We start from the raw sequence: 13,093 nt of genomic DNA, 5'->3' as shown, positions 1-13,093 counted from the left end.
TAAAATCAATAAGTGGGACAGCATAAAAATTAAAAACTGCACAGCAAAGTAAATAAATAAGAGTTTGAAGAGAGATCTCAAGGATACAAGAAAGTCTTTGCTAACTAATTCTACAACAGGGAATTAATGTCCAGGATATAGAGAAAACTTTAAAACTGAACATGATAAATAAATAACCAAATCATAAATAGGCAAAAGAACTAAACAGACATTACTGGAAAGAAGAAATACCTATGGCCAAAAATACATATGAAAAAATATTCAACATACATAGTAATCAGGAAAATGCAAATTAAAACTACATGGAGATTTTATCTCATTCCAGTTAGAATGGTAATCATCGAGAATACAAATAAAAATAAATGTTGATGAGAATATTGGGGAAAAGGTACACTCATATACTGTTGGTGTGGCTGCAACTTAATACAACCAATTTGGAAAGCAGTGTGGGATTCCTCAAGAAACTAATATGACCAGCTAATCCGCTCCTTGCTGTATGTCCAAAATTTAAAGAAAAATAAACATAATATAGTAACACAGGTACATCAATGTTTAATAGCAGGACAATTAACAATAGCCAAAATATGAAAGGAACCAAGATGCCTGTCAGCAGATGAATGGATAAAGAAAATATTATACAAAAATGCACACACACACATATACCTGTATGTATACACACACATACACACACAATGGTATTTTACTCAGTCATAAACAAGAATAAAATTATGGCTTATATGGCACATGTTGGTACAAGTATGGAACAGGAGAACATCTTTTAAGTGAAATAAGCCAGACTCAGGAGTGAATGGTTGAATGTTTTCTCTCATCTATGAGAGCTAGAGAAAAATTTTAAAAAAGAGGGATTGAATGAAAATAAAAGGTGGAGTAGAGGAAAGACATTTGGTACTATTCATATCACTTATTTAAAAACTGAGAAGGAGAAAGAAGGGACAGTAACAGGGAAGAAGTGTGGAATGACATTGACCAAATTATGCTATGTGATCATATGGGTATAACACAGTGAATTTCATCTTTATTCATATCTATAAATCACCAACAAAACATTAATAAATAAATGGAAGGAAGATAGCAGAGCAGATGAAGAGAAACAGGGGCAGGAGGGGAGGGAAAGAGAAAGTACTGGGGACTGAAAATGAGCAAATTATATTCCATGTATGTATGATTATGTCAAAATGAAACCAAATATTAACTACCAAAAACATTTGAAAAAGAATTTTGGCATGGATAATAAATACTCTAAAAATAATAATTTCTACTCTAGTCCTTGAAACTATACAGAGTGAAATAAGTAAAATTACCTCAGGCAATACATTCTATTATTATTAAAATTATCCTAATGTAATTTTAATTAGAATAAGATGTACTCCAGGTTTGTATAAATACATCAAATTGTATTCTACTGTCGTATATAACTAAAAAGAGAAAAAATAAATAAACATTTTTTTTTAAGTTTTATTCATTTATTTATTCAGTTACAAGGTAACTGGGCACTGCAGGCCCATGATCACATCCACAGAAGGGATAAGCTCTGGAAAATGCTGTTTGACTTTTCATCATAAGTGGTATATATTGTTAAGTGTGGTGCTTAAATTACATTGATCAACGGGAGATTAAACTATATTTATAGAAAATAGAGAATTGTTATTGCCAACATTACTTCCTTTTAATACAGAGAAGTTTTCTTTTCATTTCCACCTGGGTTGCACTCAGACACCTGCAGCTGTCAAACCGTGTACCCCAGTAAGTCTTTGTCATTCTCATTTGTTCCTAGCCAAGAGAAAGACGTGATACTTAGTAGCATCAAAAGAATTTGGGGGCAGGGGGCAGCAGTGAAGTATCCAGTACTCCATTTGTGGAATACAGATGTCCTTTTTAAGTATCATGATTTGAATACAGATGGTGTCATCATCTAGCCCTCTGACTTTACCACATCATCTGTTTCATGACTGCCTGGTGGAGGATGAGGACTTGTTACACAGTTACAAGTGTGGCTCTCTTTGCCAATGTCTTTCCACAATTTCACCTCCTTCCATAGCTGTGATCAAAATACTAAGGGGATCCATTTTATCATCCTCTTGTGGCCACAGTACCCATTCAAACCCATCAGGGAAGATAAAAACATCCAGTTCATAGGAGTGTTTTGGGACCGATATGCCCAGTTTTACAGTTATTTTTGTTTGGCAAGAGACTTCAAATACTCAGTTTCACAGGCCCACTGGGCTTTCCATTTTACAAAATCATACAACGGTTTTAACTTTTGTGTTAAGTATGGAACTTAGTGATGCCAGCAGTGTAGCAATCCCAGGAGGATCTGTGACTGTTTGGGAATAGGGAAAACTTGGATTTTATCCATAATAGCAGCTGGTACTACCTTAGCCTTGCTCAAACAGATCACCTCCAAGAATTTGGCAGGTATCTGAGGTTCTTGAAACTACACAGAGTGAAGTAAGTAAAATCACCTCAAGCACCACACATTCTACTCTCACAATGCTTACATGCAGCTGTTAATGAGGATCCAGCCATTTCTTTACTATCCTAATAACTGCCTATAAAAGTTTTTGGCCCTATATGAGGCAGGTACCCATTGCACCCAAGATGACAATCCATGGAAGAACTACAAGACTTCCTAAGAGAACTGGATGAAGCAGGCCATCTCTGCAGTGAATCACACTGGTTCTAATACTGAGGCATTCTCCGCCTGCTGGAAGGAAGGACACCACTCCTCAACTGACACCAGAGCAATATTATGGGATTCTGGTACAATCCTGAGTCTGTTAGTGGATGTTCCTTTTTCTCAAGCAGCACAGGATATAGATGATATGGGGGGAACAGAAAGGTTTAGAAAGAAAGGGATGCAGAGTATGAATCAGAATGTGGTAAAAAAAAAAAAAAAAAAAAAAAAAGAGGACTAAGGAAACACAAGTGCTCCAGAAAGGAAAACCAGGAGCAATTTGCTTTCATGTGCAAAGAGCAGCATTGAATTTCCAGAGTTCTTCCCCAAGGACATTTACATAACCAAACACCTTTCTTGAGATGAAGGCAGCAGCTCTGGTCCAGTGGGCCATGAATGGGAACACAGAATGACTGGCAGTTTCTGCTATCACAGGGTATTCCACAGGGGAACTTATACACTACTGCATAAGAGTGACAAAAGTGTCTTGATGGTGTGGGTCCCTAGGTCCATGGGAAAGGGATTAGAACAAAGCCTAGAAATAGAAAACAAAATACAAATTAGGACCTTTAAACTCTAAGGGAGAATGTGTTCATTCCATTATGGTCTGCAGTAACCTCACGGTTGACATATTTTCTTAGCTGAAACTGCAGAAACCACTGGAAAAAAAAATATATTACAAATCTGGTAATGGAGCATAGACTGGTGCTATTCTCACTGAGATCAGTTTTTTATGCTTTATTGAATAACACTAGATTTGCCTGTATTAACATCTGTTAAATTTCATTCTTAGAGGTAATTTATATGTAGAATGGGCAGGGACTTTTGCAGAGGTACAGAATAAAACAGATCCCCAGGCACGCATTAAACTGCTCTGTCTTCCTCCACTGATTTCCTGTTGTATCTTCAGCCAGCCACTCTGATGCACAAGAAGCCAATATTGAACTGAAGCATCATTCACAGCTCACAGTCACAAATTCATCTTCATTTATGGACTTGAACACAAATTCATCTTCTTTATGAAATCAGAAAGCATAGTGTCCACCTTATGATAAACAGATTTCATTACTTCCTTACAACTTTGTTTGGCAGTTTCATTAGCCAGTTGTCTCGTCAGAATGTTGGCAGCTTTTGAATCATCTACTTGTCTTTCAATAGCTTTAGTCAGTTGGTTAACAAAATTAATAAAAGGCTCCCCCTGAGGCTTGTTAAATTACAGCAAAGGACTTGGAAGGATCCCCAGTGTCTGGGATCCTCCTGCATGCTTTACAAACTAAGGATCTGGGCAATGGCGGCTGCAGGCCACTGAGTTCCTTGCCTGTAATGTCCCTGTCACGAGCAACAAGGAGGAGTCAATGAGAGTAAATTTGGTCCAAAATCAATTGGCTTTTATTTGATGCTAATCACACAATTATGTTAGTTATTTTAACTTTAGTCACACCAATATCACACATTACTTAATCACTAAATTACTATAAGCCCCGAATAAGCAAGACTCACTCCTTACTGAGACCCGTTCCTAAGGTCCACTGGTATGTGACATGTCTTGAGTCGAAGGGCAGCGGCTCCCAGAGGTTAATCAGGAACACAGCTCAGGAGTTCTCCATGGGGAACTCCCTCCGGTGGAGTCCTGATCCCGGAGGACCATTGGAAGGTAGGAGGGTGGTGAGGTCACGGCAGGCAGGCCAGGTGCAGACGTCTTAGGCAGGAGGCACACAGGCAACTCCGCCGTCATGGACGACGAGACAGCTTCGAGGTCACCTCCATAGAAACGTCTGGGTCACGGTCAGCACGATGGATGTTCCAGCAAGCACAGAGCAAGTCAGTGAGTCTCCTCCAGGCTTGACACAGCACTGGCATCATTGGTGTACAATGGAAACTGAAGCTAGGCTCAACATGCGTCCTTTTAAATCCTTTTTATCTGACTCTGCCAGCCGGTCTTGATCAGGGGGAAGTCCGTTATCTTACTCGGGGTCAGTTGCACATGTCTCCAGCTTGGGGCAACCTCAATCTTATCTTGGGGCAACAACACATCATAACTTCAGTACAGCATACAGCACTCAAGTTACTTTCTGCAAGTTACACAGTACACAGAGTGTCACACATTTAATTTTGCTCCTTACAGTCCCTCTTTGCCCCATGCAGGAAGGTCATCATAATCAATATTAACATTTCCTTGAGCATTATCCTCAGCTTGAACACTGGCTAAATCAGAGTATTTTTGTAGAAACACTGTATTTTGAGCAGGAGAAGTAACCATTTTCACTAATACTTTCCAATCACTAGGAACAACGGCATAACCCATGCCTAGTCCCTCTATCATATTAAGAGTAAAATTACTATTAATTTCACTTTCCAACACTATCCTTACTAATTCTTTAAACACAACAAAAGACAATTGTTCATATTCTGGCTGACTAGCATTGTTTAATCTAATGAGGCAGACAGCCAAGGTCGGAGTTTCTCCTGCTGCAGCTGCCTGCCTGAGACATTCAGATAAAGGAGACTGGACAGGTTTGGGGAGCTGGAGGGAGAAGTAGGAATGCAAGGAGATGGCTGAGAAAAAACTTCAGTCTTAGAGACTACCAGAGAAGTTTGTGGCTCTGTCAAGGGTATTTTTGAGAGAGCATCTCAACCCAAATACCAGGCATGTAACACAGGTATAGGAGCCCTCAGCTCCTCATGTAATTTTTTACCTATGTCTTCCCAATCTTTGGGTCTGAAGGACCTACTCTCTGGATACCATGGACAGTAAGAATCTAATTCCAACAGCAAAGCAGAAAGATCGGCATTACTTACAGTATGTTCAGCCTTAGGAAGTAAATAAGAAATTTCATCCCGATGAGGAAGTTGAGAGTCAGAAAGGGATTTGCCCATAGCTTACCAGTGGGATCTGTACCAGCTGATGAGTGACATGTGTCAAAGCCTGTTCCAGGCAGTAAACTATCCCCTTCTCTCCTCAACATGTCCAGAAGGGTCCCTGCTCAGAAGAAGTGGCTTAAGTGGGAAAGACATTCCAATTTATTATCTATTCCAGGGTCATATCAAGTTACCTAGGTTACATAGTACAGTTAGCTTTGTTCACGTGCGGATCACATAACTTGCTTGCTTCTCAGAGTCCACTACTACCAAAGGTTATTATAACAAAATAATGTCTACAGACCCCAAGGACAGAGGAGTTGCAGAGCATCTCTAAGCCATTCAAACAGAGCACATTTTGTCCCAAGGAGTGTGCTCAGCTGGAAGGATTTTCACTCCTCTGTATATTGACTGACCTGAAATCCCTACATCTACCTTAAATAAAACTCATAGAGCCTGAATTTTTGCTTAATGAAGAAACTACCCAAATATGGAAATGGTATTGTCCTGTTAAATGGTGCTAGATATGCTAACTGCAGCTCGGGAGGTGCATCATTAAAACAAAATGATGTGTACGTATCCCTGATAATCACCATAAAATGTCTCTGGCTCTACTTTAAGTGACAATCCCACATGATGGCTATAGGTAAACTTGGTGTTTATCCTACTTAGACTTGGTAACAATCACTTTGCTATCTGAGGTGTGTTGAATACAGTCTGTTCTTATAGCAGGATTTCTCATATTCTGTTCTCTTTGTGTTTCTGTTATGAATTTCATTGCAATTGTACATACTGATGTGCCACCCAAGGTACATTATGGAAGATGGTCACGATAAGATTGTAAAGACCTTTGGAAACATGAAGGATGGAGTGTGCCATCCCTAAAGTAAAGGGGGACAGTGAAACACCATGCCCTTGACTGCCCCTTTCCTGTTCCAAAGAAGCTAACCTAATTAAGGGAACAATGAGAATTATGCCTGAATCAGAATGTCCAGATACATATTATATGCATATTATCTTAAAAGAATCTGGTTTTATTTATGTCCACTGGGAATTAGGACAAGTCAGTGCTATCTGTAGAAACTTCTTTCTTGCATGTACACCAGGGGTTGCTCCTTGGGATACTGATCATATAAGCAAACTGAGCAAATCAAAGTCGATGATGTCATTGCTTCTGCAGCCTAACATATACAACCCCTGTCACAGCTGGGACAGGCACAGACTGAAGGCACCATGGAAAGGATATGGGCCACTCATCCAACCGCCCACCACTGGCCAAAACACCACGAGGGAGAGGAGGCACTGCTTGTCAAAGCATTGGGAACTGCTCAGCTCGTCACCATTGAATTCTTTTTTTTTAATTATATTTTTTTAAATTTTTTACAGACTGCATTTTGATTCATTGTACACAAATGGGGTGCATCATCTCATTTCTATGGTTGCACACAATGCAGATTCACACCACTTGTGAAATCACATATGTACACAGGGCAGTGATGTCTGTCTCTTTCCACCATTTTTCATACCTCCTCCTAAATGGAAAATATCATGCTAAGTGAAATAAGCCAATCCCAAAACACAAAGGGCCGGTGTTTTCCCCGATAAGTGGATGATGATATACAATGGAAATGGGGGGTGGGGAGTGGGAGAAGAATGGAGGAACCTTGAGTTCTTCATGGAGCAGTCACTGATCTCTTGTAAACTTTTCCCATAAACCGTATACCTCCAATTCGTGTCCCAACGCTTTCTTTGACCTTTCCAAAACCTACCCCATTGTCTTGCCACAACTGAACTTTGAACTAGACAAATGGATTGAGTTCTTAGTGTATTTCGAATATTAGCTAATAATAATATATGTAATTAGCATATTACAGTAACATAGCCACATCAATGTTTATAGCAGATCAATTCACACTAGACAGATTGAGACAGTAACCTAGATACCCTTTAATGGATGAATGGATAAAGAAACTGTGGTATAAATACATCTTATCAAACAGATGGCTTGCAAATACTTTCTCCTGTTGCATAAGTTCTCTCAACTCTATTGAGTGTTACCTTGGATACGAGGAGTTTGTACTTTGATGAAATCTCATGTGTTCTTGATTTCCTGTGCTATGTGCCGCATGTTATTTTCCAGAAGTTGTAAAATTGACTTACTATTTTCTGTGATCCTATTACTGCTGTGAAACTCTAACATTTGTCCTTGGTGAAAAAGACTTGGTGGACCATGAGTAGACTATAAAATAGTGAGTCCTCATTATCTTTTACCAAAATTTAAAATGTTGTATGCAATATTATACCTGTCAATTTCTATTATTTAGGAATTAAGGAAAAATAGAACTAAAGGCATGTGAATAAAGAGAATGCTATGTGAATAATAATATGGTGACCTATGGACAGGTCTTCAAAACTTTGGCCTAAATTCATTTATCTGTCCTTGTTTACACATCTTTAAATATAATGTCTTCCTGTATATAAAAAGTCCATTAAAATATTTAAAAGTTCAGGTAAGACTTTAAAAACTGGTTTATAATTATGACTACCTAACCAATTAGTGATTTAATTTTATGATATACCCTGTTCTCTGTGAATGTTGATGTATGCAATTAAAATGAAGGTTGATGCAGGGCAAAAGGAAGCTTCTTTATTGTTCTAAATATGAATAGCCAGATTTTACAACACCTTTTGTTCAAAAGGCTGTGTAATATAAAATGTATTTAATTCCTAGGTACATATACTGCAAAAACACAGTTGAATTTAGAAAGGATTTTATAACTACTTACTAGGTATAATCATGCTTTCTTCTATATACTATCAGATTTTTAAGCAAAATGAAATAATACAAGCAATAAGAAGTGTTGGTGTAGATGTGGAGAAAAAGGTTCACTCACACATTGCTGGTGGAATTGCAAATTGGTGCAGCTACTCTGAAAAGCAGTATGAAAATTCCTCAGAAAACTTCGAAAGGATCCACCTTTTGATCCCGTTATCCCACTCCTTGGTTCATACCCAAAGGAATTAAAATTAGCATATTACAGTAACATAGCCACATCAATGTTTATAGGAGATCAATTCACACTAGATAGATTGAGACAGTAACCTAGATACCCTTTAATGGATGAATGGATAAAGAAACTGTGGTATAAATACACAATGAAATATTATTCAGCCATAAAGAAGAATAAAACTGTGGCATTTGTAGATAAATGGATGGAGTTAGAGAATATCGTGCTAAGTGGAATAAGCCAATTTGAAAAAAAAACAAAGGCCAAATGTTCTCTCTGATAAGTGAATAACTATACGTAATAAGGTGGGAAAGAGAAGAATGGAGAAATTTTGGACTCTGTAGCAGGAAATGAGGTGGGGGCATTGAAGGATAGGTGGTGGAATGAGACAGACATCATTTCCCCATGTACATGTATGACTACACAAATGGTGAGAACATCGCGTACAATCATAGAAATGAAACGTTGTACCCCATCTGTGTACAATGAATCAAAATGCAGTCTGTAAGTATAAGAATGAATAAAAATTTAAAAATAAATAATACATTCATCTATTAAATATTATTAATGATGTCTATGTATTTTATGCAAATACTTTATTTCATCAATATTGCTTCTTACATATCATTTTAGTGTAAAGATATAAAACAGTAAATATTTACACATATTATAAAAATCCCTGAAAACAGTTACAGTGTATGTTCATCATCATATTCAAATGTTTGTTTGCAAAATCATTGGAAATTAACTTGAGGGCTAGTGTGAAATTATTCTGAAATATTTAACAGATTTAGATATTTCTACATGTCATTTTTATTTTTTCTATAAAACACCACATTTTTATATATTATTCCATATAACCTAAGTTGCTTCTAACAGTCTCATGATGTTGGATGTAGCTATAAGTTCACAGATACTAGGGTTTTCTGAACTTGAGCCCTGTGCCCTCAAAAATTCCTCATTACATAAATAAATGAATAAATTACATAAATAAATGAATTCCTTTAAGAAATAATTATTAATCTCATGGAATGCTAAAGATTCATTATTGTAAAGTTCCTTTGAAAGTTTTCAAAAAATTAATGAACCACATAATTTTAAAGTTCCAAAAAATTTGATGACATACATTCTTCATTTTTGAATGAGGCAAATTCTCAACAGTAGTGATGAAAGGTAAAAGGGAGGAAGCACATGAGAAGAGCAAAGATGGAAGTAGTGTTTGATGTATATTGACAGAACCATTGAACCTTATTAACATTGATGTGACAATAAAATACTTCAGAGGGCAGTGACATCGTACAATTTCAGAGTAAACAGAAAACAGAAAAATCATTGCTACAGAACTTATACCAGATAGAAGGCTTGGAGAAGCTTCTATACTAGCCACATTGTAAGTGACATAATACATTAATCAAGACAGTATACTCTCCATGAAATTCTAAGAAAATTTGTAATTATTCTCATTGGGTATATTGCATCATAGGGTGATTCATTGCCATTAACAGTCAAATGCAAAACTTAAGGGTCAAAAACAAAACAAAATAAACAAAGTATCACCGGTGTGTTTGGTGTGACTTGAGTAACTGAGTGTTCTGGGTAACGTCCTTCTTTTCTTCTTTTTTTGAAGCCACACTTAGGAATGAACAGGGACACAGCTTCTTTTGTGTGTGTGTGCCTTTGTGTGTGTGAGTGTGTTTCTTTTTTTTTAATATTGGGGAAAGTGATTCCTAGACAATCTTAAATGCCTTTTGTTTCCTTGTTCTCTGTGATGACTCCTCTAGTAACACACAAGTGTAGTCCTGTGGGAGATACTGTTGAGGGGAAGCTCAAGCCACCAAACTGACTGAGAGTAATTACCTCTGGTTAAACTTAAGAAGGTAACCAGTCTGTACAACCACAGAGCTTCCTGGCTGCTATTTACTTCTCTGGTGGCTATCTTGAGGACATGGATTCCTCTCTGCACACCCACCATTTCTTTAAACATTATCCTCTTAGATGCCTTCCTGTCTCTGGGTTACATTTGGTTTAGTTATATATTTGTTTTTTCTATTTTCTTTATGTTTTTTATATGTTCGGTTCTGAAAGACTTTTCAAAGTACTGGGGTGGTGGTGGGTTTCTTGACATGGAAGAGAACTAGGGTTCTGCTAAGGCATAAAAGTCCCACTGAAGCTCAAGAGGAAATTTATTCTTCCATGTGAGGCATTAGGAGGTGGGACCAGGTGGAGTGTTGAGAGGTGGCTGGGTCCCAGAGGGCTCTGCCTCACAAATGCATTCATCTCCTCAGAGGTGAATGCATGAACTGGTTATGGCCAGAGTGACATTGTTGGAAGCTTCTCTCTGGCTGGCTGGCTCTGTCTCACCCTGGGATGCCTTTCACTATGTTATGAAACAAAGAGGTAGAAGGACATGGTCTTGTAGAATCCAAATACAAGCTGTGAGCTAAGCTGTCAGGTCTCATCATCTCCTGGGCACAGAGAGGGAGGGGGAGCTAGAGTTCACAGCCAGAGTCTGCCCTCCCTCCTGCCTGTGTGCAGCCTGGAGAGATCAGAGGCACAGGTCCACACGCAGGGGAATGTATGCAGCCTGTTTTTTCTTAATTCAATTTTTGAATTAAAGCAAAACTCATGTAACTTAAAATTCCCTTTGTATAACCCTCACTACCATCTGAATCTAGAGCACTTTCATTGAAAAAGATACCCTTTATCAATTAAGCGCTTAATACCATTCACCCATTTGCCAGCATCTGAAATAATTGTTTATTGTTTCTACAGTTTGCCTGTTCTATATTTATAAAAATGAATCATCAAATATGTAGTTTTCTGTGTACATATACCTTCTTTTGCTTAGCTTAATGTTTGCATCTTCCATGTTATAGCACGTATCAAAAAGTCAAAATATTCCTTCAGCATATGAATATCACTCATACTTGCACTAAATATTTTTACATTATGAAATGTATAAATATTTGTTTACTTGTCTACCTAATATTCACTGAGTTTCCTATATTTGATGATAGAGAATAACACTATGTCTTACTGCTTTTATTTGTTACTGAATGTTTTATTATTATTATTATTTTGAATATCAGTTTTAGTAATATATAATTTACATACCATAGAATCAAATCATTTTTTAAAATTCTTTATTTTTGCATCCCATAAATATGCATAGATATTATGTGTAAATTAAGATTTTTTTAAAATATCTAACTAATAAAAGTTCTAGGGAATCATAACATTACAAATTAATTTTATAGATAAATATGTAAACAATTTTACACATTTCTTAATAGTGCATATGTATTAGAGCATATGAGAAAAAACTCTCCCAGGAGGTGTGCTCTACGTAGAACATGTTGATTCAGGTCCTTTTTGTTGTCTTAATCTCTAAGCGAGGATTGAAGGGTCAATTTTAATACATAATACATCATTTTATGTTAACTATTTCCTTTTACTCTCCAGTAAATTGCTCATCTACTGCTTTAATACAATCTACATTTGTACTAAAAAAAAAAAAAAAAAGTCAAGCACCTTCGGCTTCTTAAACAAGTTTCTCCTTCAGAGCACACAGAGTATAAAACCCAAGCCACACCCCGATTTAGACCTGAGTTTGTAAAGCCACACTGATTATTACAAATTAGATACTCAAATTTAATGACATAGAAATTTGCATTTTCATTCATAAGGAAATTTCTAAGTAATGATTTCAGAAAATGTAATTCACCGCAAGTAACAAATTCAGAAAAATGTATCCATATTTAAGGTTTTTCAGGTGCCCTGGGTGACAAAATAACATGCACACAAGTGCCTGCCTAGAAAATCACCTTCTCCAGAAAATATTTGTCATGCTCCAGAGCATGGGACACTGGGAAAGAGTCACACATGACACACAGAAAAGTACACCAAGCCTCTCTGCTGCTGGGAGAAGGATCTGGTGCCTGTGGGCTGAGGAAGATGTTCTACAAATGAAGCAATTTTAGTTAAAAAAAAAAAAAGATTATTTACTGAGTCATTCAATGGAATATGTGCACCAAATTAGTTTTATAAACCTGTTACAACTTGTTGTGTAGAAAAGCACTGATCGATTTTAAACCTAACATAATCTTGCATTAACTTAAAATCTGATGGTGATATACTTAGTATTAGAAAGCCACCTTAGGGTACAATATGCATATTGAAAATACCTATTAAAATTACAGTGCAGGTAAATTTTCAGAAATGAAAGTGTCCGTTTGTAATAAACCTGGCCAATGAAAGAAATTCTCTACCATTCCAGAAATTGATCCAGCATCCATGAAAATTGATTTCTTACCTGATAGAATAGTTTGTATGTAGCTTGAGGTATCTGGAAGAAATATAATATACTTTTATTTTACTTTTATATTTGTCTTCATTCACTCAAAATTATTTTGCAAAATTATTTCATGTTGTGTAGAGAGGAAGTTCATTCATTCTCATTATTGTTTAATATCCCAATGTACAAATGCAGCACCATAAAGTTATTTATCTAATGACATAGGGCTCATAAAGA

Source organism: Sciurus vulgaris (genome assembly GCF_902686455.1).
Source record: "Sciurus vulgaris genome assembly, chromosome: 11".
Classification (NCBI taxonomy): Eukaryota; Metazoa; Chordata; class Mammalia; order Rodentia; family Sciuridae; genus Sciurus; species Sciurus vulgaris.
Note: the sequence above shows the minus strand (reverse complement) of the source record.